The sequence below is a fragment of the Carassius carassius genome, chromosome 48, assembly GCF_963082965.1.
Source record: "Carassius carassius chromosome 48, fCarCar2.1, whole genome shotgun sequence".
NCBI classification, from domain to species: Eukaryota; Metazoa; Chordata; class Actinopteri; order Cypriniformes; family Cyprinidae; genus Carassius; species Carassius carassius.
Window position 1 is genome coordinate 22,452,597 of NC_081802.1, and position 16,678 is coordinate 22,469,274.

A 16,678-nucleotide genomic window follows, 5' to 3' on the forward strand; every position below is an offset into this window, starting at 1 on the left:
TCCCGGGCGGAAGGCAGCTTGGGCAGGGGAATAAATGACCCGCGATCCACCACCGTGAGAACTACAGTGTTTCCCTTCGACGGAGGAAGCCCAGAGACAAAATCAAGGGCAATGTGTGACCAAGGACGGGAAGGGATAGGGAGAGGATGCAGTAGACCATCAGGAGGGCGATTGACAGGCTTACTTTGGGCACATGTGGGGCAGGCCAAAATAAACTGTCTAACATCTGCGGCCATAGTAGGCCACCAGAAACGCTGTCGGATGGCAGACAATGTTCTCCGAATACCTGGATGGCAGACTAACCTGGATGAGTGACCCCACTCAAGGACCTCAGAGCGCAGCGCAGCCGGCACCTGCACCCCTCGACCGGCCTCCTCAACTCGCTGCTCGATACCCCACGAAAGAGCACCGACCACCACCCCCTCAGGAAGGATGGCCTCGGCTAAAGCGAAGCACGTGTCAACAGGATATCCTCGTCTTTTCAAAATAAAAGTATTTTCAACAGGATATCCTCGTCTTTTCAAAATAAAAGTATTTTCAACAGGACGTGGTCATATTTTAAAAATAAAAGTATTTTTTTTATACAACAGTCTGGCGGTGATTGGGACATTAGACGCGTTGATATTAAGTCAAATAACACATACTTTATGAATATAGTGTTAAAATATCTCTATCAGCAGATGAGATAAAGCAGCATAACATGAAGAAAATTACAGGAATGAAATGTAATAAAAATAGCATAACAGGCTTTGATCAATTAATAGTTTTTTTAAATATCACTACCATCAGATAAAATAAGACAGCAAAAAACTTGAAGAAAATTACAGGAATGAAATGTAATATGGTTTAAAGGCATCATATACTGTAAAAATAGCATGACAGGCTTTGATCAATTAATAGTTTTTTTAAATATCACTACCATCAGATAAAATAAGACAGCAAAAAACTTGAAGAAAATTACAGGAATGAAATGTAATATGGTTTAAAGGCATCATATACTGTAAAAATAGCATGACAGGCTTTGATCAATTAATAGTTCTTAAATATCACTACCATCAGATAAAATACTGAATTAAATACTGAATATAAAATACTCACTTTTATCCATTGTCTTGGAAAGCAAATGTCTTGGAGAGTCGTCCGGAAAGTTTTCTGGTTCAAGTGATTGTCTTTGTAATGCGTCAAATTGGATTTATAAGGCGGGACCGTGTGAAAGAAATCGGTGTTGAGTGACCGCTAGGTGTCATCCTTGTTCTATGAATGAACTTGTTCAATAGGTGGGAAACTGAACCAGGGTCGCCCCGTGTCGTCATAAATTAGAGGGGTACAAGAGATGCTAGCCGCGCACCAACCGTAATTCATAGGTGAACCGTCAGAAAACTGTAAAAAAACATGGTACTCCTGCGTGAGATACGTTAGTTTTAATTAACAATGTCTTTGAAGATATTATGATTTGTAGTAAATTCCGAGAAAAGAGTGAAGTGTAGCATGCAAACGCAGACACTGGGAGCACTGCGGGTCAGAAAAGGTGATGTGAAAACACCTCCTTCACCTCTCTAAAAAATGTAAAATGGATTTTGTTTATCTGAAACAATCGGTTTCAGTATTTTTTTTATAACCATTTCATTTATATCCTTTTTTTAAAAGAACAGAATGTTTTTCAACCTTAGTTAAATTGCTTTTAGATTATGTATATTATATAAATTACATAAAGAACTGCATGTTTAGCTCTGTTGTACTGTGGCATGCGCGCTCTGTCTCTCTGTCTGACAGTGAGAACGCGCGCATGCAGGCACGCTCTCTCTGTCTCTCTCCCTGCGGGCACGAGCACGGCTCAACCGTGTGCTATCATTCAGAGAGAGTCCAACAGATGGAGCTGGGAGCCCGTTTCTCACAAAGCTGAAGCTTCTCTAAGGTAATCCAATTGGTTTAGTAAGCTTTTTATATTCTTTTAAAGAACAGAATGTTTTTTCAACCTTAGTTAAATTGCTTTAGATTATATAAATTATATAATGTTTTATATATGAATGTGAAATAACTAAAATGTGGGTCCCACTTTATATTAGGTGGCCTTAACTACTATGTACTTATAAAAAAAAAATAAGTACAATGTACTTATTGTGTTCATATTGTATTGTAAAACACTTTTGCTGCTATTGAGGTGGGATAGGGGTAAGGTTAGGGAGAGGGTTGGAGGTATGGGCAAGTTTAAGGGTGGGTTAAGGTGTAAAGTATGGGCCAACAGGGTAATTATAAATGTAATTACAGAAATTAAATACAGATGTAATTACATGTAGTTTTTTTAAATATAAGTAAAATGTTTTTACAATGTAAAAACATGTATGTACACAATAAGTACTTTGTACTAAATTATTAATTAAAATGTAAGTACATAGTAGTTAAGGCCACTTAATATAAAATGTGTTTTCAACCTTTAATTGTTTTAGATTATAGAAATTATAGAATGTTTTATATATAAATGTGAAATAACTGAAATGTTTTTTCAACCTTTAATTGTTTTAGATTATATCAATTATAGAATGTTTTATATATAAATGTGAAATAACTGAATGTCACATATATGAAATAACTAAAATGTTTTTTCAACTTTAGCAGGATAATTATTATATTATATAAATTATAGAATGTTTTATATATAAATGTGAAATAACTAAAATGTTTTTTTTTTCAACCTTTAATTGTTTTAGATTATATAAATTATAGAATGTTTTATATATAAATGTAGAACACACCGACCCCATTTATATACTGCTCGTGAATGTAATGGGAGTGGGACACACACACACACACACACACACACACACACACACACACACACACACACACACACACACACACACACACTCGCAAAACCCATATAACTGGCACAAAGTTCAAACAACCGGCAAATAGCTTCTGTCAAAACCACATGATCGATGCGTGGGGAGTGTTTCCTATAGCGTAAAACCACACGTCAAAAACCATGATTTAGAACTAACTAGGTCAATAGGGTAAAAGCTTCTGTCAAAACCACATGATCGATGTGTGGGAAGGGGTCAATAGGTTAACCCATGAACTCATTCGGAAAGTTCAACCCATCCATCATAAGGTCACCGGAAGTTCAACCTGTCAAAAGGTCAAAGTCGTAAATCATCTTGACACATAGTGTCTGATAGGTACTACTTGTAAATGGATTTAAAAATAGCTGACTGCTATTATTAAAACAGGGAAATCATTCTGATTATTAGGAACAATCAGTAGCACTAGTGATTAACTGCAAGATGTGTATTGGGCAACACACCATGGTTAGTCAGAGCTGCTGCGTGTTCAGCTCCCATGCTTAGAGTGTGCCCCACCCTTAGTAACGTGTTATTCACTGTGCTATTAAAAACTCCCAATTACTTAATTCTTCTCTAGATAAACAGTTAAATGTAATTAAGTGTAGATTGAATTAGCTAGTAACTGAGAAATAGCATTCAGAAAGATACATATGAGTTTGTTACATTAGCTGAGAAGAATTTAAGATAAGGAAACAGAGAATAGAGAAAGTGAAAAATCAGAAACCAGGGATTAGGTTAATTTCAAATTACTTCACACTGCATACAAACCTGCTGTTTTTAAAAGCTTCAAGTAAAGGATATTAACCCGTAATTGTTAAAGCTATTCAGTAGCTTAGCCTAAGATTAAACAATGCTAAGACCGCTTAAGGTGGTCTGTTTACAACATGGTACAACCAGGTGACTTGTGTGCTATGTGAAGTTAGCACTTCCTGTGACAAGTCGTTGGTCATGGTGCACGTCCTTATATTGCTGAGTTAGATGTGTTCCTAGGTCAACATATTTTGTTGACCCTGGAACAACATTTTACTCCAAAAATGTATTCTTGACCACATCCCTACACCTAAACCTAACCTTAACCGTGAGTAATCCCTAAAATCAGAGGAAATGATAGATGAATGACACTGATGTACAAGCACCAAACAGTGATTTTAAGCATAAACTTCACAAAATCTATAAACTGTTTTTTTCAAATCTGATTGGATAATCACAATGTTGTTCAAGGGACAACAAAGATGTTGTCCCAGGAACATGTCTCACTTGGTGAAATCAGGTTCTGCGGTCATGGTAACCAATGCATGCTAGAGCTAGTCAAACAGTTAAGTTGCCCACAGTTTTAAAACACGGTGCGTTCAGTCCTTTAAGACTTGTTGCATTAAATAAGCACTTCTGTGAGTGCTTCTCTAATTTTCACAATAAACCTCTTGCACTTGTTTAAAGAATAACAAAACAGGTTTGCTGTATGTTAAAGCCAGTTTAAACATATGTTGTTATGTGTGTCTCACACATGAATACTTTAGTACAGTATTACACCTTTAGTTTCACTCAGCGAGTGACACACAGTAATGACCAGCAGGTTAGGCTTGTATGCATACAGTCAGAGAGTATATGGATTGCATTGATCTAATCAGAGGTGGGTAGAGTACCCAAAAACTGTACTCAAGTAAAAGTACTTCTAGAAATATTTACTCAAGTAAAAGTAAAAGTACTAGTCTTGAATAGTTACTTGAGTGAGACTAAAAGAGTATCGGATAAAAAATCTACTCAAGTAGTTAGCTACTAGTTACTTTGGGTCATATATACTGAGCCTATTTTTATTTAGATATATAGATAAAATGTATATAATGTATGTGTGTGTGTGTATAAATGTATATATTTAATCAGCCTTTACTCCAATTTATGTAATTTATTATAAAACCCTGTCTGTTTACTTAAGTAACAGATTTAGGTGTTAGATAATTCACCAGAAAGAGGTCTCCAATCAGCGAGCGAGTGAAGGAAGCACCGGTATTTTAGCGAGGATTCATCTGAACGCCTTTTGATTGGCCATTGCATTCAAAAGCTCAACAGAATCTTGTGTGATTGGTTATAATACGCAGTGCTGTAAAAACGAGTCCGTCTCTGGCTCAGCGCCAGCAAGAGATCACAGATCTGAATTTAGCAACTGATGATATGACTTGCTGAACGTACTTGCACTGGTGTGATTGTATTAAAATTAATAAAATCTTAATTGGCTATTTTTTTTCTTTTGGAAGCTGCATTCAACTTGACTCCTATGGAGTCAAAATAACGCCTTATATATACGCAAAAAAATAACGATTTGCAAAAGAAAAAAAGTTTTGCAAACGAAATTTAAAGTATTGAGGAAAATAACTGCTTTTTGCAAACAAAATTTAAGAATTGCAAAACATAAATGAAACAGCACGAAAGCAATGATTTTGCAGTACATATTTTACATGGTCATATCTATTAATTTATCTGCAACGCTGCTTTTATTTTGCGTGTCAGTCTAGTTTGAGCTTGCGATATCGTTTACCCTTTGCGCTTCATTTTTCTGCACGTCTCTCTTTGTGGCACTGTTTTGACGTGGGGTGGAGTCAAGGGACGGGGGCGTGTACAACATGCCTCCCTGGAAGTGACGTTCATCGGCCCAAGACGCAGCTCACCCATAGACAGTAAAAGAAAAAAAAAGAAAAAGATCCAGGTCCTGTCATGATGAGCGAGACTTTCGAGTGGTTTGTTTCTTTTAATTCAATAGCATTAAAACATTTATGTTTTCATTTTATTAACTTTATTAACAAATGTATGTGTATTAGCAGCGTTTGATCAAGTTAAAGAAGTTGTTACCGTGAACATCTGCTGTTTATTTCTCTCGATGTGCACACTTTTATAGCATTAAAATGTGTATTGTTTCATTTGGTTAACTGCAAGTGTTTGATTAAAATCTCTTAACTTGTGGAGGACGCCAACGCACAGAAGCGTTCTTTGTTTACATTAGTTCAGAGGAAACCGCAGCCCTGAAGAGTTTTGTAAATAATAAAATTTTGTAAAAGCCCGACATGCCACTAAAGCTTTGATTATGCTATGTGACAGGAATTTTTACTAGAAGTGCACTTTAGAGGATGAATTTAACAATAACTATATAAATATCCTAACCCTATAATAATAAATAGTAGAATTATAAATGAATAAATTAATAATTCACTAGTTTCATTTGTGGGTGAAGCGCAAAGGGAAAATGGTATTGCAAGCTCAAACTAGATTGACACGCAAAATAAAAGCAGCGCTGCAGATAAATTAATAGTTATGACCATGGAAAATATGTATTGCAAAATCATTGCTTTCGCGCTGTTTTATTTATGTTTTGCAATTCTTTATTTTTGTTTGCAAAAAGCAAATTTATTTTCCTCAATATTTACATTTTCATTTGCAAAACTTTTTTTTTGCAAATCGTAATTTTTTTTGCGTATATATATATATATATATATAATATATATATATATATATATATATATATATATATATATATATATATATATATATATATATATATGGTATTGCAAGCTCAAACTAGATTGACACGCAAAATAAAAGCAGCGCTGCAGATAAATTAATAGTTATGACCATGGAAAATATGTATTGCAAAATCATTGCAATATATATATATAATATAATATATATATATATATATATATATATATATATATATATATATATTTATATATTTATATTTATATATTTATATATATATATATATTTATATATATATATATATATATATATATATATATATATATATATATATATATATATATATATATATAAGGCGTTATTTTGACTCCGTAGACTCCCCTCTGTTATAAGCCACACACGTACAACAAACTAATGTCACAGTGGTATCGTGTACTGTAATCGAATGTAGCCCAAGTTATTACCTGTTAAACAGTAGACAGCACATGCGTTGTTCATCTAATAAGGATCTCCATCGCAAGCAAATAATAGCCTTTGCAGATTTGCTTTCAATTCAGTGCAGTTCCATAGCCACGTTTTCAACGCTGCTGATGTTCTTAAACGTTACAACTCTGAGTGAAGTGATGGGTCATGCGCAAAAGATGTGGCTCTGAGAGCCGATGCTCCCAGTTTTTTTCCTTTGGCTGCTTACCTCAAGGCAGAACTTTGTTTTGATTGGTCAGCAATCGCATCGCGCCCAATCAGATGTGAGTATATGGGATCATAACATTATGTAAAAACAGAGAGGGGGATGAAGTGAAGCGGCACTCCACTGCAAGTTAACGATTCGTAACAACGTTAATGGAGGGGAGACTGTGTATTGTGGCAACATCGGTTCCTTCAGAGAGAATCTTCTCAAAAACAGGGCAGATAATCACAGAAAAAAGAAATATGATCAGTCCATCAAAGCTGAGGCATCAGATTTTTTTGAATGCCAATTTTCACTGAGGACATTAATACTGTTTGCTTGAGTTTGGTTCTAGTTCTGTGGATTTATTTGCGGTTTTGTTGTTTATTTGTGCAATAAAATGTTTGATTAAAATATTAAACAAAATAATGTTTTTTTAACAAAATAAATTATAAGGATTCTCATAAAAACACTGCACATGAAAGGGTTTTCAACATACAAACCATTAATTTTTTATGGAACATGCATGCTAGAATTATGGTAAAACAAAGCCCTACAAAACATCCTAAATTAAGAGCCATTCAGGAGTCGAAAGAGCCGGCTCTTCTTTGGGAGCTGAGCCAAAAGAGCCGGCTCTCTGAAAAGAGCCGAACTTCCCATCACTAGCTCAGTGAACCGCTTCAGATGCTCAGCGCGTTTGGCAGAAAACTGAATGAATAATTCAAACTGATTCATGAACCAATTCACTCGTTTGCCAATTGGTTTGATCAAGCCTTTGAACAGAATTGACTCAAAAGAATGAATCATTCGCGAATGGGCATCGCTCATTGTCCAGAGAAAAGTAGACGGCGTGTTTGGAATAAACCGAAGCATTTATGAGGAGCGTCGCCCACAGTAACGAAGTAAAAGTACAGATTTTTCCCAAAAAATTCACTCAAGTAAGAGTAAAAGGACCCATCTTTAAATATACTCCAAAAAGTATTAGTTACCCCAAAAAAAATACTCAAGTAAATGTAATGAAGTAAATGTAGCTGTAACAAGGAGTCGGAGGCGTTCGGATCCATATGCAGCATTTATTCCACAGAATGGTAATACAGGCAGAGATCAGGAATGGCGTCAGGTGTGTCAGGGATAACCAGAATCGTAACCAAAAACAAGCAGAGAATCAGAGTCGGAATACACAGTCCAAAGGTCAAAACACAGGAATAACAAACACAGGGAAAAACGCTCGGAAATGTCAGACTGGCTAAACAAGACTTCGCATTGAGTGAGAGTGAGTGTGCTGCTTTTATGTGTGTGTGTAAATGAGGTGCAGGTGTGGCAAGGAAATTGGCTGATGAATGAGGTGCAGGTGTGGCAGGGTGATTGTGATGCAGTGACTCATGGGTAATGTAGTTCGGGTGTGGTGCAACAGTATGAGAGGTGCTAGTGTCCAAGTGACATCTGGTGGTTGATGGGTGGAATGGTCCTGAGTGGAGTGCCCTCTAATGAAGTTCATGGGCACTCCATCTAATAATCGTGACATAGCCCACCCCCAAAGGAGCGGCTTCCAGACGCTCAAAACAATCTAGGAGGGCGGTGGAGCGGAGGCGGAACAGGGGGAGGGATGGAGGGCTAGGTCCATGAGGAAGTGCAGTGGACTGGGGCCGAGCAGGTGGAACTGGAGCCCTTCCTGGGCCTAACTCAGGAAAACAGGAGCCCCTCCTGGGCCTGGCATAGGAAACAGGGGCCCGCCATGGGCTTAACTCGGGAACAGGAGCCCGCCATGGGCCTAACTCTGGAACAAGGGTCCACCAAGGTAGAGCAGGTGGTGTGGCAGCTCACCAGAGTGGAGCTGGAGCCCACCAGGGAGGAGTAGAGGACCACCACAGCTGAGAAGATGGGACAGAAGCCCACCAGGGCGGAGCAGAGGACCACCACAGCTGAGAAGATGGGACAGAAGCCCACCAGGGCGGAACAGAGGACCACCACAGCTGAGAAGACGGGACAGAAGCCCACCAGGGCGGTGCAGAGGACCACCACAGCCGAGCAGATGGGACAGAAGCCCACCAGGGCAGAGCAGAGGACCACCACAGCAGAGCAGACGGGACAGAAGCCCACCAGGGCGAAGCAGAGGACCACCACAGTGGAGTCGATGGCACCGGACCGCAAGTCTGCTCAGGTGGGACTGAAACAGAGAACATTGACAGGTTAATAGCTGCCTCCGTGGCCGTGATGAGATGGTAGCTGGCCTCCTTGGCCATTAAAGGGCAGGCGATTAGTTCATGGAGGACCTCCGTGGCCATGACAGGACAGACAGAGAGTTGGTGGATGGTCTCCGTAGCCCAGACCGGAATGAATGAGAGCTCATTGATAGGACGAGAGCTCTGAGATGTGACGAGGCTCTGGGAGTTCGGCTGAGATGTGACGAGGCTCTGGTAGATCTGTGGTGATTTGATTGGGTTCATGAAGATCAGCTGTGACTTGACTGTGCCCATGAAGATCGTTGGTGACTTGACTTGGTTCCTGAGGATCAACTGTGACTTGACTTAGTTCACGGAGGTTAATGGTGACTTGACTTTGCTCATGAAGATCATGATGACTTGACTTTGCTCATGAAGATCATGATGACTTGACTTTGCTCATGAAGATCGTTGGTGACTTGACTTGGTTCCTGAGGATCAACTGTGACTTGACTTTGCTCATGAAGATCGTTGGTGACTTGACTTGGTTCCTGAGGATCAACTGTGACTTGACTTAGTTCATGGAGGTTAATGGTGACTTGACTTTGCTCATGAAGATCAACGGTGACTTGACTTTGCCCATGAAGATCAACGGTGACTTGACTCGGTTCCTGAAGATCAACGGTGACTTGACTCGGTTCCTGAAGATCAACGGTGACTTGACTCGGTTCCTGAAGATCAACGGTGACTTGACTCGGTTCCTGAAGATCAACGGTGACTTGACTCGATCCTTGAAGATCAACGGTGACTTGACTCGATCCTTGAAGATCACCGGTGACTTGACTCGGTCCTTGAAGATCACCGGTGACTTGACTCGGTCCTTGAAGATCACCGGTGACTTGACTCGGTCCTTGAAGATCACCGGTGACTTGACTCGGTCCTTGAAGATCACCGGTGACTTGACTCGGTCCTTGAAGATCACCGGTGACTTGACTCGGTCCTTGAAGATCACCGGTGACTTGACTCGGTCCTTGAAGATCACCGGTGACTTGCCCTGGCTCTGGAAAGTCCACGGTGACTAGCCCTGATTCCGGAAGGTCAACGGTGACTAGCCCTGATTCCGGAAGGTCAACGGTGACTAGCCCTGATTCCGGAAGGTCAACGGTGACTAGCCCTGATTCCGGAGAGTTCACTGGAACCTGACTCGACTCTGGAGAGTTCACTGGAACCTGACTCGACTCTGGAGAGTTCACTGGAACCTGACTCGACTCTGGAGAGTTCACTGGAACCTGACTCGACTCTGGAGAGTTCACTGGAACCTGACTCGACTCTGGAGAGTTCACTGGAACCTGACTCGACTCTGGAGAGTTCACTGGAACCTGACTCGACTCTGAAAATTCAACGGTCAACTGACTCGACTCTGGAAGGCCAACAGGAACTAACCCTGACTCTGGAAGGTCAGCGAAAACTTGACCTGACTCTGGATGGTCAACAGTGACCTGATTAGACTCTTGTTCTGGATGGTCAGTGGAGACTTGACCTGACTCTGGAAAGTCGACGGGGACCTGACTTGACTCTGGAAATTCAACTGAGGCGGCCATCTTGTGCAGCGTGGCTGGGCTGGCGGCCATCTTGTGCAGCGGCGCTGGGCTGGCGGCCATCTTGTGCAGCGGCGCTGGGCTGGCGGCCATCTTGTGCAGCAGTTTTGGGGCTTTAAAGTTCTCTGCCTCTCCCACCGTGAAAGGAGAACCACATAACAAGAGTGCATAGTCCATTGTGTCCCTTAAGCTGCAATTAAACTCCCCTCTAGGCAACCATGATTTTACTGGTACATTGAGTCCAAAACGGAATAAATCCTTAAACCAGACTTCATCGTCTAGAGGAACTTGATAAACCAGTTCACAGAACTGTTGAACATAGTCCTCAATAGATCGATCTCCTTGCTTAAGATCTAACAGCAGGTCAACTGGATCTGTGGTTAGGCTGGATTGGTGATATGCTGACATTGAAACAGGAACCGATACCTCAGTGACAAGGGGATACCGGGCTGCTGGATTCTGGTATGGCGAAGTCTTCTGTAACAAGGAGTCGGAGGCGTTCGGATCCATATGCAGCATTTATTCCACAGAATGGTAATACAGGCAGAGATCAGGAATGGCATCAGGTGTGTCAGGGATAACCAGAATCGTAACCAAAAACAAGCAGAGATCGGGACAGGCAGCAGAGAATCAGAGTCGGAATACACAGTCCAAAGGTCAAAACACAGGAATAACAAACACAGGGAAAAACGCTCGGAAATGTCAGACTGGCTAAACAAGACTTCGCATTGAGTGAGAGTGAGTGTGCTGCTTTTATGTGTGTGTGTAAATGAGGTGCAGGTGTGGCAAGGAAATTGGCTGATGAATGAGGTGCAGGTGTGGCAGGGTGATTGTGATGCAGTGACTCATGGGTAATGTAGTTTGGGTGTGGTGCAACAGTATGAGAGGTGCTAGTGTCCAAGTGACATCTGGTGGTTGATGGGTGGAATGGTCCTGAGTGGAGTGCCCTCTAATGAAGTTCATGGGCACTCCATCTAATAATCGTGACAGTAGCTCGTTACTACCCACCTCTGGATCTAATTATAATATATAAGGCCTTGATGCTGTAGAAAGAGGAGTATCACTAAAATCTACCTTTATATAACACTGTACTGAAATTAAATGATACTGCAATTTTGTGATTTCTTCACTAAAGCAGGTTAATGCATTATGGTACAGTTTGGACTGCTGAGCTGTGGTTTCTTCGTCAGGACAGGCTAACACTTTAATACTGAAATTATCATATTAACCTTACACTGATACCATTAAGCATGAAATGCATAAAGACTCTTTCAATTATAATAGTGATACCAATTTAACCCCCTACTTTATCTGCATTTAATCTCATAACCTTTGTTTTATCATGCTTTGCGTTCTCCACCATTTATGTTGCGAATCAGCTCAAGGGGGAAATATGAAAAATCATTCATAACTAGCTGTGAGTAATTATACATTTTTAATTTTTAATTACAAATATTTAGATCCGCTGTAAGTATTTACTTGACCTCTCAGTGTCAACTGTCTGTCAATTCTAAGAACTTTAATTTCCTGGTAAAGGAAAGTAACTTTCTTACTGTACAGTACTACTGAACGCATGTAGCAAAAATGTGCATGATTAGGGACTTCATTTATGAGCAAACAATGAACAACCTTAAGTGTGATACAAATAAGACTTTATTAACTACATAAACACTTAAACTAGTCTAACACACACACACACACATGCAAATAGTTGGCATAGGAAAAAGGGGTTGAAGCTTAAACAGTAAAGAGATTAGAAATAAAGACATGAAGCTGTAGTACAATTTGATATTCAGCAGATCTACAGCCTGAAGGAAACATCCGTTTCTTAGTTCAAACAAACCTTTGTAAAAGGTGCATATGATAATTAATGTATGAATTAATACGACTAAGTTTGATACTTGCAAGTCTTGCCAGGTAAAGAGTCTTTGATAAAGAGTCCTGATGCACTTTGGGGCTCCAGTTGGTCTCTGCTGAAGTGAATTGATGAGACCAGCTCGAATCAGAGGATCTTGATGAATGAATAGTCAAAGCCGAAGCCTGGCACAAGCTTAGTGTGGTTTTGAAGTCTCTCAGCTCAGCATCTTCTCCTGGAATTCCTGAATACATAAGTACCGCCTGATCTGGTGATCAGTGATCTATATACAGTGTTGGGAAGGTTACTTTGGAAATGTAATAGGTTACAGATTACAAGTTACCCTATTTAAAATGTAATAGTAGTGTAACTTTTTTAATTACTTTAATAAAGTAATGTAACTAATTACTTTTGAGTACATTTTGATTACTTTTATAAATTTCTAATGAATGTTAATTTGCAACTGTTAATCATCTTCAACCATTTGACACCATGCAGGTTTAACCTTACAGTAGTGCTCAATACTGTCAGACTTTCACCATCCTTCATCACTTGAATTAAGATGATCACATTTGAACACATCCACCACACAATCAGACTTTAGTACTGCCTTTTACTTAGAGATTGATCTGAAGTTCAAAGCAGATTTAAAATCAAAAGAAATAGTTTATAGATACTGTTTTTGAAACCAAATCTTTGCATAACTACAGGCATCTAACTGCATCTAACAATGGTTTGGGGAAAAATAGTTAATAAAAAAATGAAAGCATATACATCAACTCAAATACGGTTATCTAATAAGCATGTGTCCTATTTTGTGTACTAAACTCCTGAAACATTGGTGTCTTTTTGAAACACTGCTGTCTCTTTGTATATGATATGATGATAGTTTCTCAAAATAAGTAAAAAATGCTCATGAAGTGACTGTTCTTGAGATTAATTTCCATGAGGGGCAGACTGGGAAAAAAATAGGCTGGGAAATCTCACACTCATACACCCACAACCCATTCTGAAACATAGAAAACCCTATTTTTTTTTTTGGACCTGACATCAAAAAGATTTGAATCCTTAGGTTGGGGACATGCAACGTAATTAAGAGTTCTCTCCAGAACTGCACCTTCACTTCCATTATCCATCCATCTCTCTCATGACTTTAATACTGAAGATTTTTATTTGACTTTTACCATGTTTTGTAAGTGCAATTTTGTTTTTTTGGCAAATGAATTACTACTTGTATTTATTTTTACTACAAATTCCATAGTTAAACCACGGTTAGTGCCATACCATAGGCTACATTAATTTTCCTAAGGGTTGTGTTTTTGTATCCACTAGCTCCCCCTAAACCTATGATAAAATATGATGATTTGTCTGCTAACTTACTACTGTAACATTACAAAAGATAATAATGACGTCGTTTATACAGTATTTTGAGTGATTGCAAGCAATGTGCTGCTGCTGCTTGACTAAGTAAACAAAGACAAAACTACATTAGCATATTTACAGATGAAACTGACCTGCACCTGAAACCCTGAACAGAAGTGTCGCTTCTCTGCTCCAGCTGTGCGCTTACACAGTTCACTCCGGTCTCTCTCTCTCGCATTGATTACTCGGAGTCTGATCCAAACCGTTCGGCGGAGGCGCAGAGAACGCGCGAGCCCAACCATTCCCAGTCACGACTAACCGATTCATGATTTATTAGAGATTTAATTATCGAATGGCGGATTCGGAAATAATCGCTTTAGTATATTCGGCCTGCAATTATACAATAACTATATTAAAGTAGAAGTCCAAATCGTCTGCCAGGCCACCGGGAATAGTCCCGGTTCTCCCGATGTCCAGTCAGCGCCTGATTTCCACAGACAGGCAGAACTTGCAGGATTCATATTCAGTCTTTTTGCGGCTTAATATTCACAGACATCAGTCCATATCGGGTTTTGATTCAAGTGTACTGACCTACTTTTGATTTATTCATCCAAAATGTGGCATATTGCGTCCGTGTTATAGGCTGAATTCCATTTTTTATTACTCGATTCTACGAATGTGTTTTCCATGTCTCGGAGATTATGGGCCATATGTCTTAGTGCAATTTGGGAAAGAAATAAGCTGTATGTGGATGTGTGTAAATATTGAAATGTATTCCTTTTTGTAATCGTTACAATTTTCATAAGTAACTGTAATTGAATTACTCATTTTTTCTTAGTAACTGTAACTGATTACTGTTACATTTATTTTGTAATTAAATTACATAACGCCGTTACATGTAACTAGTTACTCCCCAACACTGTCTATATAGGGGGATGATGTCACACCCTCAGGATTTGAGTTAGCCAATGAGGAATGGTATCTTTTGGAGGGAAGTTTTGCAACTCTTTGTTCTTAGTATGGTGTCTTGCATATGAAATTAGATTGGGGGGTTCAAGAGAAGAATCTTTTAACATTCTTATAAAACTAATGTGTTGCCTAGGTATCAACATATAATATACACTCTCATTTAGATCATGTAAATACGAACTCATAGATACCACACATCATATAGATGAGGTTATATTAAGTATTGATCCATCATAAGGATGTTTAAAACATATACAATACATAAAACACAATATACAAGAACAGAAACAGCATACACAATGCCCTAAAGTATATGTGAATTAATTCAAAGAAAGGTTTTTCTATGAATTAATTAGAGAAGAGTCCCTTTGTATGTGAATTAAGTGTCTGTTTTTGAGAGACTTGAGTTAAGAGTGGCTTAGCAACATTCTTGGGCATCGTAAACCTAGTGTTATCCGATAGTGTGCCTTTGGTTGCAAGGGAACCAGAGGCCTGTTCTGTCCTTTTTGAGGTGATAGTTTCCTTTTGGGGGAAGGGTCCATAGACCCTTTGGTTAGATGAGGAGGCATTAGATATTATTTGTTAAATGTAACAAATAGTTGTGTGTCTGATTGGTCCAAATGCTACACTCTCAACTATTTTGTGAGCCAAATCTGAAATTATGCTTCCTTAATGCCTCTTAAGTAATAACACATTTAGTATCTGGGCGTGTGATTGGGGTGGAGCTAGCTGTTGGACCTACAGAAGCACCAATTGCTGAATCAACTGTGTTCATATATAGTCAAGACCCACATTAGCTAACGCTCTCCCTCTCCCATAACAATGAGATGCAACTTCAGACATCCTCCTGTTGTGATGAATTTCAGGCCCACCACCCACCATCAAACCAACTCAGTTAATTATCAGGATGAATACAGTTCAAAGAGAAAAGATTCTTATCTCTCTTTTCTTGATGGAAGTAAAATAAAGTAAAAATCAGTCATGTAACCACAGCGATCGGCGAAGTGCTGATCTGAAGATCCGAAACTGTCATGGCACCACGTGTGACCGGTGTAATCTGTGTTGTGGTTTTTTTCAGAGTAGTAACCAGACGGTCATCCCCACCCCCAAAATTCCCAATGGAATTTTGTTACAAGAACATTTTTCAAATATTCAGGGTTGGTTCTGGAAACATAAAAAGTCCAGTTTTCTTGATGTTAGAGCAATGTTTTTAAAAGTTATGATGTTCCTCAAACATTCTTTAAACTTTTTATTTTTATTTAAAATTGAGTATTCTAGGAATGTTGATTTCTAGCATTCCAAAAACATAAAAAATATCCGGTTTCCATAATGTAGAATGTTATTTAACTTGTTAGCCAGCACCCCCCATGATGGGACTCACAGCTGAAAGTGCCCTACCTAACTTAAAATTGTAACAGTTCCTTACTTCAGTGTTACACACATCATTTTGGTGTCTTTGGAAAGAAGACTCTGCGCTGTACTTTTTATCAACCAGAGTTGATAAAAACTCTTTATTTTTTTTACGACACTGATTTTTTTTTATTTGATATAAAAATACATGAAATCAGTCCTGGAGCAATCTAAAAAAATAATGGGTTGAAAGTCAAATATCTCATGAGTTTCTATTTCAAATCTGAAGACGATACTAGGGATGGGCATTTTCCGCAAATATCACATTCGAATATTGGAGCTCACAAAAAATGAATATTCGAATATTCATTTATTTAAATTAAGTTTAATGAGACAGACGTTATTTT